Source organism: Orbicella franksi, chromosome 2, assembly GCF_964199315.1.
Source record: "Orbicella franksi chromosome 2, jaOrbFran1.1, whole genome shotgun sequence".
Classification (NCBI taxonomy): domain Eukaryota; kingdom Metazoa; phylum Cnidaria; class Anthozoa; order Scleractinia; family Merulinidae; genus Orbicella; species Orbicella franksi.
Window position 1 is genome coordinate 38,671,156 of NC_138146.1, and position 21,468 is coordinate 38,692,623.

Consider the following 21,468-nt stretch of genomic DNA (forward strand, 5'->3'; position numbering starts at 1 on the left):
ATTTCTGCTGTATTCACATATTTTCAGCTAAGCTTTTAATATGTTCTCAAACATTTATCAACCTTAAACATATTTAAAAACTAGAGTTCAATGTACGTTTTCACACGAAAGTGGGGAAGTCCAATTTGTCATGTTTTACTGACTGTACAAAACACGCATCAGCGAGCGCTCTTATTCATCGACAACAGACAATTTACAGCTGAATATATTGGATTTTTACACAAACAAACTGAGCAGCATCTTCAGACATAAACTTAATTGTCACTTATTGGGCCTTGATAAAACATCAAGCGTTGCTTACAATTCAGGCGAAACTCAAACTTGCAAATATTATTATTTTTTTACTTTTCGGTCTAGATAGACTCTGACGAAATCCAAGTGTGTGGCAAGAGGAGGGAAACTTTAAAGTCCTGAAACGCTGCTATATCCAAGTATATCTAACTAGTTTTTTTGCTGTGTTTGGAAAAGCTGTTAATCTTCAACATATTTGAAACTTAGAGTGGAGTAATATAGAGCTCTTATAAAAGAAGCAGCGGAAGACAACTTGGTCAGTGATATAAAGCGGCACATAACTAAATTCAACACTGTCTTACTTCACTCAAACTGGAGAAGCTTACGACACAAAAACTGACGTAAACTTCCAACAGACATGAACGTATTGAGTAGTGGGCCAAAAGTATCAAACATTTCGGGAATTTCGGACGCCTTTTCCCCGCGCTACATCCGAAAAAATCCTCGCAGCATGTACGCGCGTGTGCCGCACGGGATGGCGCAATTTGTTCTAAAAATAGAGAAATTGTCCCATGTCATAGGTACAGCCCCAATACTAGAAATGGCGCGCGCTTACGGTCTCCGTCCCCGATTGTGGCTCCTGGCTGCAATCAAAATCTGCGTATAGTGAACAGGTCTATAAATGAACACTCATGGCTCCTCGAAATTGCATATAGAACGAGTTAGGCGAGTTAACGACTTAACGAGTTAGGCGAGTATAACGAGTAGACTGTTGATGATTAAGGAGGGGAGGGATGAGACCTGGCAAGCGTACATATTTATAATTAAGACCAGGCCTGGGTTGTTCGACAGCTGAATAACGCTATTTATTATCCAACTGCAGCGAATACCGTCCAAATAACAGTACAAATATACAGCGATGTGGTACAGTTATTTGTACAATAGAAAACCTGTTTACCGTACAAGTTGGCGCGTGCGCACGCAAAACTGTCACACTCTCCATCTTTCATTGATAAATTTATTGACTACAGCAGTTGGATAATAAATCTCTTATTAGATGTTTTGGTGTGTAGTATCGCTTTATATTTTTACTCGTTGTTTGTATTTTGACTCGCCCTTCGCTAATTCGGGCTCGTCAAAATACGACACAACTCGTAAAAATATACAGCGATACAACACACCAAAACATCTAATAAGATATATACACACCGAATAAATCACTATCCAGCAGATAGCGTGGATTAGTTGTTAGCACTTATTGACTAGATACTGATTTATCCGGTGGATAGCGTTATCCAGTCTTTGAACAATTTTTTGCTTCTCGATGTCCATGCATACTGAACACAGCCTTAAATTAAATCTATTCCCTCTTGGCAATAACCCCGAATAAAATTCTTTTCAGGTGCGAGCTTTCCGTCAAGTTTCTTTTTTTCTGACTGTTTATATATTTAAAGCACACAACCGCAATGTGCAGTGCATTCCTTTTGTGTAAAGCATCTTTCTCATTGCTGGAATGAATTTTAATGTCGGTATTTAAAGAGGTGTAAAATGACACACCCATTTTAGCGTCGGTTGCGGTTGCATTGCAGGGAAGGCAAGAGCGAAGACATCCTCGTTGATGTACTTTCTTCAGGCAAGTTTATGTTTCCTCATCGCCTCTTATGTGAATTCTTGTTTAAGTAGCTGTTAACTTTTCTTTTAGTCTCCTTAGCTTTTCAGTTTTAGCCTTTTAATAGCTCAAAATAGCTTTCACGTTGTGAAAGTCTCGTGTATTCTAATCGCCGTTCCTTTTCAAGCACGACCATCCACACTTTCTCCCTTACGATGAAAACAGAAAACCCTCTCCGCGCCTGCCATTGCTGGTAGTTGTTTTAACGTTTTATTTCACATGTTGAGGGAAACTTCTTTTTGATTGCGAAAGAGGTTGGGCAAGTTGCTCAGTATACTAAGTAATTAGTTAAAGTCTAATCGCGTTTGTTCATCGCTTGAGCCTGAAATATGATTTTGTTGTTGTTTCCACAAGTCGACCAGAGCCAGCAAAGGTGAATCCAAAGATATTGTATTGGAGTGTTATGTTCAGCTTTGGCACTGCTTTCACGATCAACGCGTTAATTCAAATGAAGTGTGACACGACAAGTAATGGACTCCTGTGAAGCCGCTGTTTGTTATATCCTGCTTGACTTGTTCTCGTTGGAAACAATTCAACTGAACCGCAGATAAGGCACGAGGTCTTCCTAATAAGCCCAGTTAAGAACCCAAGGGATATTCAGATAAAGGGGGGTTTCTAGATAACCGATAGTAAATGACGGAAAATTATAGAAAATGACGGAAAACTATATTTAAGGGAAAATGATTTCAGTGAGATCAAAATAGCCAGGTTAAGACTGCAGTAGAGGCTGGAAAGGGTGAGGCCCTTTCAAGGGTTCAAATTTTACGAAGGCTGAGGACCTGTGGGTTAGAAATTTTGTAACATCTTGTTTCAGTTTGGGGTGCAAAATGCTCTTCTTGAAAACTCTTTCAGAAGGTTAATAAGAAGTATAAACCTGACTGCAAGTAGACAATGCAGCGGTTTGTGACAGATAGAGGCTGAATAAGGAAAGGTGGACTCGAAAATGGTCTTGATTTTTGAATTGTCTATGCAGAAAAAATTAACTTCTCGGGGATTATGTTCTGGGCCGTGTGACTTCTTTTGGATCTGGTGCTAGCTCCTTTGAACTTAGTTTGTTGCAATAATTTACTGTTATTTCTCATCTCCATCATCACTTACACACCCGAGTAACTTTCCCCTCAACCATCTCCCCTGAGTTCCGAATTTCTCTGAGGCATGTACTAGATTTCCAAATTGATTCATCTCCATCGCTGGTTTTGCTCTGCTGCTGAATTTTTTGTAATCTGTTGGACGGACCTCCGCGGTGGATGGAGGGTGGATTCTCGTTCCGCCAAGATTTCTTAAACAAATGCGAAACCACATCAAATGACTACTGTTTTCTGAAAACTTATGAATTGTTAACGCGACTGCAAATTTGTCACTTGACTGAGTGAGGTAAAATAGTGTTATTTATTGATATTTCAATATTTTTTCTCCAGGTTGGAAACATACTGGTGTTGAAAGAAAGCGCCGCCATCCTGGATCGCAGAGTACTCTAGCACTCTGGAGCAACTGAGTTGGCTATTGGAAACATCAGCTACAGATAAGTACATTATTTGTGCTCTTTGTAACCATTTGACGGTTTCTGTGAAAGAATGATACAAAAAGAAAATCATTAAATGGAGTACCTGTATTGTTGATGAACCAAATTCTCAGAATTAATATCAATTTAACAGAATATGACGACACGGTAATGAGAATTAACGTTTTGAGCATGGGAGGTACCTTAGGAGTTACCACTGAGTTCGTTATCTTAGGGATGACCCTGAAATTGTCGAATATTGTGTCTTGTGATTTTCATTTTAAAACTAAGTTCCTCTTTCGTAATGCGTATGACATTTCGATCAATAACCAGAACCAAACGTTTTCAAAAAAAAGTTGATGAAAAACAACATTTTTCCTAAAAAACTGAAAACAATGGTCACTTCTCTTCGAGAAAAATTGAAATGAAAAGCAACAGTAAACATGCCCATGGGTTATCAAATGAATAGAACCAACTTGGAAAAGCTTTCTTGTTTTTCGCAACAAGTCCGAGAAGACTCACTGTAGTTGTTTGACATGTTTACATCCTGTAAATTTGAGGAGTATCTGGAGTATAGACTGTGAACTATCTCAGTTGAAGAGTTTTTGAACTTAATTTAAAAATTAACTTCCAGTTCGTAAATTAATATATCGTAAACTTCACGAAAAAATGCTACATATTCTTACAGCCTATCACTGTGAACGGGTCTCGACATTTTTCAAGCTAAAACTAAATTTGTTCGATTCAAATTCAAGGGAAATTATGTTACCTTTTTCTTTTTGAGAAAAATTCAGTTAACTGTTAGACAGATTATCAGGCTACAAATGTTTTTGATCATAAACAAGAGAACATCAAAACACTGGTTGAGCATGGTAGCTTTTTAACTCAATGCATACCCTAGTCTCGATTTTGGTCACTCCAGTGACCATAGATTGAAAACGTGACAGAAGATTTGTGTAAAGAGTAAGTACATTGGGAGAGAATAAAGTAAATACAAAGGTAATATAAATAAACTCCTAAACAGTTATTAGCTCGTTCTACTCAATTCGATTCTTCCATGAAGAGACTTTAAAAGCAACTTGGTAAGTAATTTGAAAAGGAGGGCGTGAAACATATTTCATACCATACTTTACTTCTGGACGTTAAAACTCAAATAATTCTAAGGAATTTTCGTTACTTCTGATTTCTACCAAATTTGGAGTTCTGGCTGATAGAATTAAAAAATTGATCTATTAAGGTGATTCCTCAGAAATCAAAGTTTTCGAACGATTCTTTTGAAACTTTCTACGATTGTTCCCTACCAAGCAGTGTTTCGAGAAATACAGTAAAAAAGATAGGCCACCATGCTCTCAAAAGAGCCCATTTATGTCTAATCACCGGTGCGTTATTTTATCTGTTCAAGTTACATTTTGCGGTAGCTGGAAGCGAAGTTTTTTTGAGAAATACTAAATAAAAAACTTGATAGATAGAAAGTCTCGAGCATATGGAACAATGTAATATTTAATTTATGGAACATTCACACAATTTTCAACGAAATCGACTCAAAACGTTCCTCGAGTCGTTGTTTTCAAGTTCATAATTTGTATCTTCGAGCAACGGTTTTGTGGGCGCTTTTAGCTATATCTTGTTTTCGTTACACCAAAATTATGTAATAAACAATATAGGTCGCCATGCTAGCATTTATTCCGCTGTAGACCTTACCTTGAAGGGAATCTCTTGATGTTACGTATTTGCTCGCGCTAATGGCGCGAAAATCGTGCGCATAAGGGATACGCAATTCAAATAGCGGACTTAAGGTGGCTCCCTATGGTTTTGCGATCACGCAGGCGCTGAAGACGAAATCTTAAAGGCTGGTTCACACTTGTGGGATAAGCGTACCACTAGTGAAATAAGCACAAGCATAAGCACAAGAAAAAGAAACATGTTCCTTTTTTCTTGTCCTTGCGCTTATGCTTATTTCACTTGTGTTATGCTTATCTCACAAGTGTGAACCAGGCTTAAGTAATCTGCGCGCGCTCAAAGGAAAACGTCAGTGTTTTGCGATATTTTATGATATCAACATGAGCACAAAAAGCAAAACTGACAGTGAATTTTCTCACGTTTCCTTCGGTGAAATTCCGTAAAAGTTGGCAGACTGGTAATAAATATTTTACTTCAGTTGGAGCTGGTTTTTCATGGAATTGTGTCTGAGCAGTTTTTCCACAGCGGTAAAAGACATTTTTAAACTTTTATCTGCAAATTTTTTTTTTTTTTAAGGAGAGCAGTGTTCTAGAGACATATTTTCCGAGTGTTTTTTTCTGAGAGTGATTTTTAACCTGTGAAATGGAAGCTACTTGTTAGTGTGTAATATTTTCTGTCAATTAGTACGAGCGCGTGGTATAGAAAAACAGACTAGAAAACAAAAGAATTACTAACTACAGGGGGACAGTAGGAACTAATACGAAGTTGTGGTAATACGAACTAATACGAAGTTGTGTGTACAATTTCACTATCTATTTCACAGGTTAAGTAAGACCACTCTAATTGGAGGATCATAAACCCTTTGAGTAGTCTCTTATACCACTGTGGAGGAAATTAGTTTGGCAGGAAGAGGCTCTGAAAAAGGATGATTGAAGGATTGTTGATGAGAGTTAAACTTACTCTTTAAATCTTCACCCTGGGGAAGAAGAGGACTGTGGATTTCATTGACAATGATTCATTCAGATGAGTTGCAGTGGGGTTGAGGACAGAAATTACAGCTCTTTGAATAATCTTTGCCTGTAGGAAAGCAGACGATTTTAAATTGGAGCCAAACCACCAGGCTTAATGTTCTCAGGAAAAAAGAAAAATTGTTTATGAGACTTTCACTCCATTCTACAATTCTCCCTAGAAGAATACAGAATTATGGAGGGGTGTTAAAACTCTCTTAATTTTCTTCTTTAGGACAGAGCAGAGTATTGCATTGTATGTAAGCCTTTTCTCACTATGGGATTAACCATCTTGACATTTCTGGCAGCTTTGGGAGAGGGGAATGTTGATAGGAGTAATCTAAATTTATATGTAAAAGTAAAGGACAACGACACAAGTTCAACCACATTCAGGTTTTGCGGCACATTTGTTTTCCCATGTTTAAGTTTCTAGTTGTTATTTATTATAAGAAGGTTTTAAGAGCTTATTGGAGTGTAGTCTTTAATTTGCTCTTAGCGCCTCCTTTACGTCAGTGAAGTTTACTTTCGTTTACTGTGAAAATCTCCTTGACATTCAATTCTCAAACATGATTTTAATATATATATATATATATATATATATATATATATATATATATATATATATATATATATATATACATATATCTACATGACCATGTCAGAATCGAAAGATGGACATTAAAACGAATTTTTCCCTTTAAGTTTCACTGCGTATTTCAAAGCATTTATTCTAAGTGTTCCTGCACTTGCCTTGAAGCCAGATCTTTGCTGTGGTGCTCTGTCATTGCTCACTTTCTTGACTATTTCTCATCTTGCCTGTTGACAAAATTAATTTTTAGAATATCAGCCATCTTGATCTCACACATGGTAAGTGACCCATCTATACTGATGGTCACTCATTTTTACCTTGTCCAGTGTCAGGATTGAAATAGTAAATTCAGAAATGATTCTGCACTTGTCTTGTAGCCAGAATTTTGCTGCAGTGCTTTGTCACTGTTCACTTTCTTGACTATTCCTCGGACTACCTGTTGATAGAATCAAATATTTAATGGTAGATTAAAACATGTCAACTAGAATATCCAGCCATCTGGACCTTGTGCTTGGTAGATAACCCATAGCAATAGAGCACTTTTTCCGTGTTTACATAGCCTCATCTAAACACTTGGTCAGGAGAATTTGAGACAGTTATGCAAACCTGAGACATAGTCGAGGGTTTTAATAGCTGTGTTTACATAGCTTATCTAAACACTTAGAGGGTTAGGAGAATTTGAAACAGTGATGCAAACCTTAGACAGGTTTGCATAACTTTCAGGAATTCTCCCAACCCTCCACGTGTTTAGATGGGGCTATGTAAACACGGAAAATGTGCTCTATTGCTTTTATAAAATAATTCTAGAAAATACGCACAAATCTAAAACGTCACAACCCTGTTTACATACTCTCATCTTGACACACCTATCAACCAATGAGAGTGTGCGTAGTAGCTCGGTTATTTTAAAAATACATATATACTGATTGTCATTCATTTTTACCTTGTCCGGTGTTAGAACTGAGGCAGTAATCCTCCATACTGCTTGCCATTCCGTTTTTTCCTTGTCCAGTGTCATGACTGACGTAGTAACTCCCCACAATGATTATCTTCAACTTTATCTTGTCCAGTACCCGAACTGAAATAGTAATTTTTCATACTGATTTTCTTTCAGTTCCATCTTGTCAAGTATCAGAACTGAAATAGTAATTCTCTATAATGATTTCATTCAACTTTATTTTGTCCCATGTTAGAACTGAAGAGTTGATTGTCCATAGTGACTGAGTGATTGTCCCTCAGTTTTATCTTGTCCAGTGATTGTCAGAACTGAAATAGTAATTCTCCATCAGTTTAATCTTGTCCAGTGTCAGAACTCAAATAGTGATTCTCCATACTGATTGTCATTCAGTTTTATCTTGTTCAGTGTCAGAACTGAATAGCAATTGTCCATACTGATTGTCATTCAGTTTTATCTTGTTCAGTGTCAGAACTGAAGTAGTAATTCCCCATACTGATTGTTATTCAGTTTTATCTTGTCCGGTTTCAGAGCTGAAATAGTACCGGTAATTCTCCATACTGATGGTCATTAAGTTTTATCTTGTCCAGTGTCAGAACTGAAATACTGATTCTCTATACTGATTGTCATACTGTTATACTGGTTTCCACATGTCGTGGCTCAACGATACTTAAATTCTGGCAAAATGATTAGCAGCCATTTATTCAACTATATTAAATTAGTGCAGTTCTTAGTAGAACATAAAAAGAGTTGCAATGCAAAATCACATTTTGCAGAAATATAGACCTTTTATTAATGAGAATTTAATATATGAAGACATTCTCAAGTCCTCATTAACTAGAAGTATGGATTAAAGTTTCAGCAATATTTATAAAACATCAAAGCTAAGAACTGTTTTTGCCAATACCAGTGTGCTATGTTGGACACCATATAAGTTCCCAAATTGGGATTTGCAAAATCTTCAAAAGTGCTTTCTCTCAGGTATTGATGAACAGAGACAAAATTAATGTTTTGAGAGGTTAGAAAAATTGCTCCAGGTTAAAAGCAATGCCACGCAGGGGTAAGGGCCATGAAAAACTTCAAGCCACATGAAGATGATGGCAAGACTCAATCATGGCCACCAACCTACAGAGTTCATTGCTGTCAGTGCCACCTCTGTCTCTTTCTTCCTTCTTGTCTTGGGCACAGTTGAAACATATTTTATGTTTAAAATCTGATGATTGGCTATCATTCTGTCTGTTATGGCTAAACAAAGTCCAGAAGCAAAGGGTAAAAAGGACCATGGCAGACTGGTACAGCTCATTCATATGTTAGCCATTTTTCCTTTTGCAAGTAGAAGTAATGAATGTTTTTTCTATGCCGTTCAGCATTGTATAATTTCTCATCTTATCATTATTGTGGAAATCATTTTGTTTCACTTTAATAGTTACATCATCTACTATTTCCTTTAAGAATCGTTTGTTCTCCTTGGAAAGATTTTACTTAACCTATGTACATGTAACAGAACATTTGATTAGTTATTACTATAATATTAAATGTAATGAATTCAGTCTACTAATTTTAAGTATTATGAAGGGTACAATGTATGCTATACATTTAGTTAATAAAGACAGTTAAAGGTAAAGTCTGCATACGAGCCAAGTGGCCCATCAGGCCGGAGCTTATCCCGGTTTCTGTAACATGAAGCGACTAGGAGTATTTCTACTCCCCCCTGGATGGGATGCTAGTCCATCGCAGGGTTACCCCCAGCATTAAGGGTCCATTAACCGATCTTTTCGAGCCGTTGCTAAGGAAAATTTATTTTCATATAACCTCGTCATTTTTAGTTAGTTCAGAGTTATTTCATGTGTTTTAACTTTTCCATGATCAGCAACACTAGTGATGACGTCATCAGGCCACGCCCATGGTCATGTGACTAATACTGAAAAACGCAAAGGCTCCCAGGCAAATTACTTCATCGGGATTTTTTTCATTGTTTTAATATTTTAATGTAAATCTTCATTACGCTATGCATAGATTTTGTTTCATTTCTAAAAGGTCAGGTTTTGAGAGCATTTCAAAATATTAAAAAATTCGTAATTTTCCGAAAAAAGCATGATTTCGAAAAAGGAATGCATAGCTATGTTTCCAACGTTGGCTTTAATCGAAATCCGTCGAAAAAGGCTGGATTTAATGAAAAACCGCGTTTCCTTTAGCATTTAAAGAAACCGGAAGTGCGCCCGATATATATTGAAAGTTACCCTATTAGCGCGTGCGCAATTTACACTACCAGCGCACTTCGGTAAGATCAAACAAAGCCACACGGAGTTATTTTTCTCTTTCTATTGCTCTTGTTTTTCTGTCTTTCTCTTATTTTCTCTTTGCTTGTACTTTTTTTACTTTGCATTTTGTGAAACACAAGGAAAAACATCTAAAATGTAAGTGAATTTGGAAGTTGTTGAGTTGTTTTTGTTTTACGCGCTCAGGCTGACGTAAGAAACCGGAAGTGAAATTTCACCTCCTTAGCAACGCGCGCGAGCGCGCGCATAAATCGGTTAATGGGCCCTTAAGTTCGCCGGTACCCATTTATACACTTGGGTGGAGAGAGGCACTGTGAGTTCTTGCCTAAGAACACAACACAATGTCCCCGGCCAGGGATTGAACCCGGACCGCTCGATCCGGGGACGAGCGCACTGACCATGAGGCCACCGCGCCTCCCAATAAAGACAGTTATGTCAGTTTAATTATTACTTAGCTTTGTATAAGATTTAAACCAGGATCTGATTGCCAGCTATAGATGTGTTTTTAGAAAATTGAGGAACTGTCGTGGCAAAATAACATTTCCATATGATAAATGCTATCACAGCTATCAGCAGCCTATGTGTAGCTTAATACCAAAGTTAAAGGCCTTTTAAGACAGCAAAGACATCATGTCCAAAAAAGCAGTCATTATAGCTCCACAGCGTCACAATTCGTATTCTCAGGCAATTGCCTGGCAAGATTTAAACAGTCCATCAGCCATGTTGAAAACAGTTATTTGGTTATCCAAAAGCAGCCCTGGCTGATAATGGGTTAACATTCCCTCAACACACGAACTAGTACCAATACAGCCCCATAAACAAAGTTGTATATATACTATCCCTGGCTCATTTTCGATTTAAAGATCCCCATGGAGAACTTGAACCAGGTGTTACTGTTTGGCTCCAAATTAGTCAAGCTGGCTTTATCTTGTAACTTTGAGAGAGGAAAGATGAACAATATTTGTGTAACAAATCTTTGCCTTGAGCACAGATGAAGAAGCTGAGTGGACTGATTTTAGGAGATAGATAAAATTAAATCTGTTACAAGAATGGTCAGCCCAGAAGACAATAAAACAGTATATTCTGATTAAGCAGCCATGTAACTGCAAGACCTTGTCCAAGTGTCTGTTGAAATCAGCATGTTGAAGAATATTGAAAAAAATATGACTAGATTTTTCTGAGAACTCCAGCTCTCAACCATGAAGGCACCTGCTATTCACAAAATCGCAGGGTTACTGCCATAAGAAAGTGAGTTGTTCATAATATTGTAACCAGTACGCATGTGCAAAAGCAATGTTACGGACCATGTGTTATTTTAAATGGCAACTTAGAAAACAATGAATTGTGAAAAACTTTTAGGACAACGATGTAAATGCCCACAATATGTGACAATTCATCAATTTTCTTATTTTAGCCACTATTGAATTTAGGATTTTTAATTCTACACAGCTGTATATACTCCCAGGACTTTAGGGATACAATTGCAAAGGTTGTCAAGGAAGTGACTGGAAAGACAAATTAGAGGATTTTGTGCAAGAATTAAAAGGTGAAATTGCTGTTTTGAGGGGGAAGGTCAAAATTTTGGAAGATACAATTTGAGGTGGCTCTGAGGACTTACTAGAACGAGCAGTATTCCCCTCGCCAAAATGCGAGAGTTACTGGTTTTGCGGATGAAGTTGACGAAAATTGTGCAGTTAAATTTGTAACACTATGCAGGGAGAAGATTGGTTTGGACATCAGTGATGACATAGTTGACAGAGCTCATGATCACCTGTTTTGGAGAAAGCAATTATCACAACAAATATCTTTGAATAAAAAATAAAAAGGTAGTACAATATTTAACTATGGTTCATGGTTTTACTTTTAGGATAGTATATATTGAAAATTTTCCACATTATTTTTAATTGTAATTAATTATTAATAGCAGTTTAATGTTTTAACACCCCCAAATTTTTATTCCCAATAAGCATCCTGTCTTTACATAGAGCATGTAGATTTTTTGTAGACACATATATATAGTTAATATAATTTTTAAGTCAGAGTTCATGATGATGTTATAGTTCTGTTGACATTCAGTCATAGCTACTGATACTCTTTGAAGAGTCCCACTGCAACCTTCCTCAGAAACACCAGACTTTAAACGAGGGCGTTGCAGCTAATGTTGATGCAGTAATCAGCATCAAACTACTTGTGGAAATCAAACAACAACACTGTCTAATCCAAAACTCAGTCCATGCTGGAATACACATTGAGTAATTGATGACTATAATTGAAGTATGCAGATGACGTTCCAAACCTAAACATGAGCTGACTTTACATTAATATAATTTCCAAATTCATTGAAGTAAGACAGCTGGTTACACAAAACCCCTGCCTACTGTGGTCAACTCATCACAGAACGTGATACTAACCTAGCAATCTGGACCTTGGCGCTGTCAGTTCTAGGACACTGACAGATGGCATATACAAGAGACCACGTACATGCAACCATAAAGAAAAAGATTTTATCCATTGTCTATGCACTGGCAAAAATGGCAACAATAATATATTTTTCTATGACGAACATGAGAAGGCCAAAAGGCTTCACAAACCCTTGAGACCATCACTTGAAATCACAGAGCACCAAAGCACTCCCAAGGTATGCTCCTCGGAGCTATGGACTACAACACTGAACTGCAGTATACCGCAGTCATTGTACCCAGCACCTGGCAGAGATGTCAAGTTAATCATTATCTACATTGTAGGCTTTTCATAACTGTTAACTAATTTTTTTATTTTAATATTTTTTTTATGCTGAAAAGAATTTTGACAAGTTCCACAATGTCAGATTCCTCATATGTTCAAGCACTGATGAAAGCATGTGTAATTAAAGTTTTTCTGAATTAGCCTAGAAGTACACTTTTTGTCAATTTCCACAAAGACGCATCTTCTTACCACCTAATCAACGCATTTTGACTTTCAAGACCAAATAGCATAACTCTTCCATAATGTAACATCATTACTGATATGAAAATGGAGGAATATAAGATGCCTTTTTTTAGGAATTGGGTTGGATAAAATAACTATGCCTCAGTCCACTTGTCTGCCTTATCCTTCGTGTCTAACTTCATATGCATAATAATTATTGTAAGGCTTGACAGGTTCTCTTGTTCTCCCTTTGTGGCATTCCAACTCCTTTTAGCCCATGAGTTGTCCAGATGGAAAAAATTTTGCCAGTTTTATTGTTGACTGGATGGAACTTGCCACATTGAAAGGAGCTTTCATTTCAGGCAGTTGTAATGGCGTGTTTAGAAGTTGAGGATAATTGCTTTGAGAATGCACTTCGATTGTTAGGTATCTTTCTCTCTTTGATGTACCATTTTGTGGCAGGCTGTTTTTTTTTTTCTGTCTTTGTACTCTTGCGGCTGTGCAGCTTTCAGTTAGCAAACAATATAGCAAAAACAGTGTCATGTTCCCTGTTGCTGGTTTTGCAATGGTGTTAGTGAATTTAAAAAAGTGCCCCAGTACTTGTGGAGTTGTACTTGTCAAGTGTCAATTGGTTTGCGTTTATATAACATGTTTTAGATTTGTGCTTAAGGACCACCTCGGCCCTTTGCTAGACTTTGGACTACCTGTGCACACGAGTGTTGGTTTATTTGTGCCATTCTGTTTATGACTTAAAATTCACTCTCTGCCTAGCTGCGTTAATCATTGTTGAATATCAGTTTCTTGTTCTTGCTTTCACAATTATATATCAATTTGGTTTTCATTTGTATGTGTGTTATTTTTGTTTATTCATTTTTAATCTGTAATTATTAATTTATTTAATAGAAATTTAGTTAGGTATTTATTTAATAATTAACTATTTTATTACTCTGTTAGTTAATTATTGGTCTGGTGGCATAACTGATTTTTCTTTCATTCCTTGTCAGTTAGTTTTGTTTCTTTTCAGATGTATTCCAGTCTGAAATGTGGTCAACATTTTTCTCCTCAACCCCGATCATCTCCAACTCACCAGAGAGTTTAAGAAGCTACCGCGGCAATGCTGAGGACAACGTCGATTAAATACTTTATATTTTACCTACAAACCTCGCGATACTCCAAAGTCAATTAGTTTGTTTCTCTTTGACAAAAGTATCTCAAAACTGGTTAGGGAACATAACATAAAATTCAAAGTATAAATGTTAAACATTATCTGTTGTGGCTCACGTTCTCCACACAACACAAAATTTGGTCATTTCACGTTGTTGTTTTGCACAGGGCGGCAAAGAAATGTACCGAGAATTATAACGCACGTGCACGGCCATTGTTGTGGTTATCAAACCTTTTGTTTAGCGATGTTCCTGTTGCTGTAGTGGTTTTCTTTAAATCCCTACTGCTTCCCTGGTGAAGAGCACCACTGTTCTTCCATCTAAAGTGGATGGTGCTGTGTGTACCTACCATGGAGTTCTTAGAAGATGGAAATGTTAGGCTTCCCAATCGTATCTGCAACTTTCCTGCTAATCCTTTTCAGGTTGTAATCTACTTCCAGAGCTTCCTTTAGAATGTTAATCCTCCTTTAGAATTGACTGGATGCAGTAGATGGCTGGCTTAACATCCTCAGGTTTCTTCAATGGCCAGTGCATCTCGAAGGTATAGGCCCGAGGTCAAAAAAGATCCTGCGACTCCTGAGATGTCAAAATCCCAAGTGGAATCGAGGATTACAGACAAGTCTCTTACTCTTCCAGATCTCAGATTGATTGCTTTAATTGCTGTGTTGATTACACGGGGTTTTTCCATTTTAGTGAGTAATGCCATATAAAGGCCTGCAATGTTAAATTTCTCCACTTGTATGTTTCTATTTTTCTAGAATCATCAAAAAAACTGACCAATATCTTGATGGGGCATGGATTGTTGTCGCGAGGTCAAATCTGCCAACTTGTCCTGTCAAGGCCTTGGAAAACTACAACCCGGCTGTGCAAATCAACCTCTCTGAAGATTTACGTCAGTCTGTTCAAAGCCCTTGCTACTCCTTTGTCAAAAGAGAATGTCAGAGCCCACGGGATTACCTAAACAAGAGCTCCAGAACTTATAAAGGACACTTTTTGAGGTTTAACAGACGCTTCGAAGATCAGTGTTCATAGCCTTCGAGCTGAAGGATCCACCTCGGCAACTGATGCCAGAATTTCTTATAGACTCTTAAAGCGTCATGGTTGTTGGGCAAGTGAAAACATCAAGGATGGCCACGTTAAGGGTGATTTTAATTCTCATGTATTGATCAGGCAATCTTAAGGAATACAAATAATATTGTTTTTCTTGTACTTTTGTAAGCTGTTATTTGCCTTAGGCACCTTAAGTTTGTAATTGTTCTGTTGGCCTGACTCAATAAACATGCAGCCTCCAGTCAGCACACAATGTTCTCCATTGCTGGTCTTGCATGGGTTTGATTGTATTAGAGAATTAAGATGAGAGTGAGCTAGATCTTGCATTAATATAAGAGCATTACATTACAGTTTTAAGAGTAGTTTTTGAGCGTCCTGCCTAATTTTCTTCGCAAATGTGTATTAAGTGTCAAGAGTAACTAAAGCATTCTTGTTGTTGCTGTTGACTATCATGACAAACAAAAACGAATTAATATGTAAACCAATGACTTGATAATTAGAGGCAAGTAAACATTAGCCAAAAGAGCACAAGAACATCAACGCCAGCAAGTCTCAATTGGTATTTTGTAGGAAACTGATTCAAGGTTCGTCCTCTTTTGAGTTCTTGAAATTCCATGACTTTCCATGCCTTTTCCACAATGTTTCTGAGTTTCCCATGACCTATGTTAAGAAGTTGTTCTCAAAGTATTGCCAAAACAATCTATTATTTAAGGTATTTTCCCAAATTATGACACATAAAAAGCGTGCTGGTGTTTATTTTTTACTGGAGTTGAAACTGGTTCCCTGACTAGTCCGTCATTTTTTCAACTTTTGATCTTTATGCCTTTTTGTTTTCAGAAAGTATATTGCATTTCCATGACTTTCAATGGCCCACACTTCAATTTCAAGACTTTCCAGGCATGGAAAATGAATTTAGAACATTCCCTGACCTTCCAGGTTTTCCATGACCCATATGAAGCCAGCTGTGATTGTTTTCTACAGTAGGAGTGTGAAATTTTAAAATGAATGATAGGGTATTTTTAATACACTCTATTGTCGCTCATAAAAAATTTTAAAATGGATGACAGAGTATTTCTATTGGACTCCAATCCTTTTTTTACAGTGAGGTCTGTAAGCATCTGTTTCTGCTTTTTTAAAGCAATACACCTTTTGCTGTTCAATTACAGAAAATACACATTCATTTGTGTCCAAATTTCTTACTTTATGGTCAATAAACTCTCATTAACACCAATATGACCTTCATTTGCGCGTAAGGAATGTTCAAGAATAACATTTACATATGCATTAACATTCAAAATCATCAAAAGAAAAACAATACCTTCATTTGACATTCATTGACTGTAAATGTATTTTCATTTTGGTCGAAAAAAAAATTCGTTGTCGCGAAACGACAATCATTTACACTTTAGGACATTCAGTTTTCAACAAAAGACTTTCAATAACACAATTTGCATGAGAACTCACAATCAATTGCATTATTATGCAACCATATCCATGAAGGTAACAATCTTTAGTGCGGTAAGACAAACATTACCGTGTTATCACCAAACGTTAAGAGAAAACAATCGCTCATTCGCGCAGTTCTTTTAAACAGAGATATCTCGCCCAATTTTCCTCGAAATTTTGATTATAGAACAAGGGACCATATGTACTTTTTTTTTAAACACATTGTCACAATCCTCCCCTTCCAGATATATGTAAATTCGGCCACTTATGAAACTTTTTGCGTACAACTCAGAGGGCGCACTACATGTACAGTATACGTGTGTCATAGTGACAGTTAGATTTCTCCAGAAATGCCACGAAGAAATACTGTAAAATCCCATTTGAACACCGCGAAAGGTAGTCAGGGCCTTTGAAGATGTCAAAAGAGACGAAGCAAGACGCCAGGGGAATTGCTCTGTGAAATTATCGCACGCAGCTGTTGCAGCAAGCTCTACAACGAAATATGTATTGGTACCATTACGGCAGCTAAATGTGGACAGTGGTTTCGTTTCATGCAAACGTATTTGCCACGATGCCTCAATAGTGAGGCAATTGAAGGATAAATCGTTCAGCGAATTTGATATTCTATCTTTCAAAAATAAATGTTATTATGGCTGTAATGTTTGTCTCGCCGCATTAAAGATTGTTACCTTCATGGATATGGTTGCCTAATAATGCAATTGAATGTTAGTTCTCATGCAAATTGTGTTATTGAAAGTCTTTTGTTGAAAACTGAATGTCCTAAAGTGTAAATGATTGTCGTTTCGCGACAACGAATTTTTTTTCGACCAAAATGAAAATACATTTACAGTCAATGAATGTCAAATGGAGGTATTGTTTTTCTTTTGATGATTTTGAATGTTAATGCATATGTAAATGTTATTCTTGAACGTTCCTTACGCGCAAATGAAGGTCATATTGGTGTTAATGAGAGTTTATTGACCATAAAGTAAGAAATTTGGACACAAATGAATGTGTATTTTCTGTAAATGAACAGCAAAAGGTGTAATTAGCTTTCTGTTGAACTATTAAGTTTAGGGGCATATTTTAGCACCTGGTGCACTGCAGGTGTTAAAATATATCCCTTAAAACATTACTTGTTTAATTTTAATATAATAAATTGTAATATGTAAGTTGAGCAATGTCAAAGCAAAACAAAAAAGAAAACAAAAAACACTGACAACACTAACTTCATCAGGTTACCTTGAATGTAATCTACATCAAGCAACATAACCCATACAATGTAATCACACATGGTGTCACGATACTGTAGCTCCCAGAGGATGGTGATTCATTTTTACATCAAGTTCAAGCTGTTGTACTGTTCTGACAATCCGCACGCTCAACCATCGTTGTGTGGTCTTCTACGTCAGATGAACCATTCTCTTTAATCCCATGCTGTGTATTTTATTCCTTAATAAGCATCATGTAGTTGTCATGATATCATGCCTGTTTTAGAATACCTCAAAGAATATTTCATATTTAGTTTCATCAATTCCAGACAAAAAATGCATAGCTTTACCAGTAAAAGGTGTCACAATCACAAATATTAATATTCACATCTATGATGGCTGAAAACACATTGACCCAATTTAGGAAAGATTGCAAAAACGTTGATTGAGAATTTAAGGTATGACAAATATGGCCTAGAAAGCTGTGTGGAAACATTCCCTGGAAATCGCCTCTGCTCGGCCTTTATACGTCTCAAAAGCTTGCATTTATAAAATGGGAGATTAAAACATCACTCTTCAGAGCAACAACATGATCTGAAATGGACTAAACAAATAAAACTCCAATGGGTCTTTTCACATTTTTCGTTTCATTCTGGCTCTGTAAAGTCTCAGTTGAAAGAAACCTTCAATGTCCTGTGTGACACAGAAACCAAAATGTTTCAGCATAAGTCCAGTCACTGGTTGAGTTAGTAAAACTCTACTGTAAGGCTGGAAAAGAACTATTTAGTTGTCATCTACTGGCAAGACCTTAAAATTACGTTTCTTCAGTGCCAACTGCTAGCATTAACCAATATATGAAACGGGGTCAAATGAAGCTGTTAAATACACTGTATCCACATTTGCAATCACATATTTGTTGATAAAGACAAAGATTTTCAAGCCCTGAAAATTCAGCCAATGAATATTTCAAAACTCATTATAATCAGGATAAAATTGGTCAAGGGGACTTGCAAAATGCAAAATACTCAAAACCTTTTTTAGTGGGGATACTTGGATACTTCAAGTAATGGTCACTTAATATATAAATGGTATCCTGAAAATTTACCTTTTGAGATCAAAAACTTATTTAGTAATATGTTCTTCTCGAGTTGTCCACGTCAACAATGTGGTGGAAATATATGGTTTTAATGCTTCCTGTAGTAATAATTTATTACTCGTGAACTTATCAAGAGAATTCACGCGCCAGGGGTAAAATTCCAAGACTTCAATGAGGAGAAAACTTTTCCTTTTCAAATTTTCAAGGCCCTCTCAAACATCTTGCAAATTTTGAAGAACTTTTTAATGCCTCTGAAAGCGATTTTGATGTATTTTGGTTTGCGCGGCCCACCCCTTAAGAAGTTCTAGTTCAGCTTCTAACTTTCTTGTAAAAAAAAAAAAGGCTTTTGAGACCTTTACCTGGCCGTCACAGATTTCCAATGACCTTACATGGGGTAAGTATCAGTTACTTGCACTTTGGGTGGAAGACACACGTGCCCATCTAATGGTGACTGTAAAGACTATGGATCAGAAGTCTAAAATTGACCTGCTGATGAGAAGTTGAATAAGATTTTGTTGGGATTTAAAGATGTTATATGCACTGTTAACAATAACTATATTGTCAATGTTTGGAGCGTTTGGGAGTGGTATTGGCTGGGGGTGGGTAGTTGATGGCCTAATGGTATCGCGGTTGGACTCTAGATCAATAGGTCCAAAATTGAGCCCAAGCTGAGATCATTGTGTCATGTTCTTGGGCAAGACACTTTGTTCTCCTAGTACATGTACCTCTCCCCTCCATGGAGTGGAAATGGCACTGACCAATTTTGAGGGCAACCTGACAAAAACTAAAGGTAACCTGTTATAGACTAGGATCCCATCCCATCAAGGGAGAGTGACAATACCCCTAGGCACTTCATGTTACAGAGACCAGAGTTAAGCACCGGCACTTATGAGCCATCTAGCTCCTCCATATCCCTCGGGAGTGGAACAGACATCTCTACCCTGTAGCCAGTGAAATAATCACCAGAATGTTCTCATTCCGAGCCACAAAGACCAGAAGAAGGATTTAATGTCCTGTGTAAAGCAAACCTTTTACAATGGAAGTTTAACTCCCTTGACTGGATGTACCAACAGAACTTTTCAGTCAGGGAGGGAAAAGGACATTGGTCGACATGCATTTCAAACAGACAGTTACACAGCAGATGGGTGGAGATGTAAAATGGCAGGTTGGGACGAGGGCAATGGTGGATAATAGAATGAAAAGGGGAAATTGGAGAGTGATGCTCCTCTAGAATGGTTGTACAGTCAGGCTGATTCAAGAACCTACAATGAAGGATAATCCCCTAGTAGTGATGTGGTCAGCACATGGTGAAGTGGTAACCAAGACTATGATTCAGATCTCAGAAGGAGTCCTGTTTTCGTTATAGGAAAAAGACAGGCAGCCTTTCTAACAAAAGTTATTCCTTTTGATATTTAGATGACACATCTGATAGGGATGAAACTCAGCTTTTGATTTTGTTGAAAATTGAAGAAATAATGCATTCCATGCTCAGTAGAATATTGTTACATGTTCCAGGCCATAATGGCAGTAGGTAGGATAGAGAGCGAGTCATTATGAATGATCTATATCAGAACATTTCCATCCTTCCAGCATTCAGTTCAAGATGTTCAAGTGTATCTCTTGCAAGAACTACAGTGCAAGAATTTTCTGGCTGCAATGAAACAAAATCATCCATGCATTCAGGAGAAGTACCAGGTGATGAACTGACACATCTTGATGAAGAAGAGGCTAACAGCAATCACATGAACTGAGGAGGATTCACGTTGTTCACACAAAGGTGTTACAGCAACAGAGACGCCGCACCTGCACCCCTGCCTGCACCACCACAGGTGCCACCAACTTTGCCTCCTACCTGCAAACTGCCAAAAAAAGGAAAAAAAAAAGAAAACAACTGCATTGCCTCCACCTTTGTTACTGTAACACCTTTGTGCAAAAGCATGGTGAATCATGTCCAGTTCATGTGACTGATGTAAGCTACTTCCTCATCAAGATGTGTCAATTCATTGCTTGGGACTTCTCCTAAATACATGGAAGATGATGCTTTGTCACAGCTAGAAAGTCTTTGCACAGTAGTTCCTGCAAGAAATACACTCAAACATCTTGAGCGAAATGCAAAAACGATGGAGAAGTCTCTGAAATGAGAAAAGATCACCAACCACAACTTACTTTCCACCCCAACTGCTGCTCTTTTATGGCTTAAGACATGTGATATCATCCCAAACAAGTATGCAATATCATCCCCACAATTTTAAACAACCAATCAGAGGCCGTGCATCCAAATGAGGTACGTCATCTGAATATCAGGTAGAAATAACTGTTGTTGTATTTGACCTGACTTTTTCCTATAACAACAAAAACTCATTCAGAGATTTGAATCCTCACCTTAGTGGCCACAACACTATGTGCCAAACAAAACACTACTGAAGAATTGTCCTTCACTGTGGATTCTTGAATCAACCTGACAGTACAACCAAATTCAAGGGGTACCATTCCCTGATTTCCCCCACCCAATTCAACAATCCACTACTGCCCTGGCCCAAATCTTCCACTCCACATTTCCAGTCATCCGTTGTATAATTGCTTGCTAAAAGTGCATGTTAACAAATGCCCTTTCCCTCCCTCACTTAAACGTTCTGTGGTATATCTAGTGAAGGGTGCTGGACTTAAATGGTGAAAGGTTTGTT

At 37.4% G+C, this 21,468-nt stretch overlaps 1 long non-coding RNA gene across 1 annotated transcript in view; it reads right to left on the reverse strand.

The window, feature by feature from the left end:
* Positions 1-3,397: 3,397 nt before the first annotated feature.
* The window catches only part of LOC145479792 (uncharacterized), a 20,216-nt gene continuing 2,145 nt past the window's right edge, over positions 3,398-21,468 (reverse strand). Inside the window, exons 3-7 of the long non-coding RNA XR_014048458.1 lie at positions 17,720-21,468; positions 7,621-7,755; positions 6,995-7,113; positions 6,839-6,904; positions 3,398-3,464 (exon numbers count right to left, since the gene is read on the reverse strand). The exon at positions 17,720-21,468 is cut by the window's right edge and continues 745 nt beyond it. This is a non-coding gene — a long non-coding RNA (uncharacterized LOC145479792). The remainder of the gene's footprint in view (positions 3,465-6,838; positions 6,905-6,994; positions 7,114-7,620; positions 7,756-17,719) is intronic.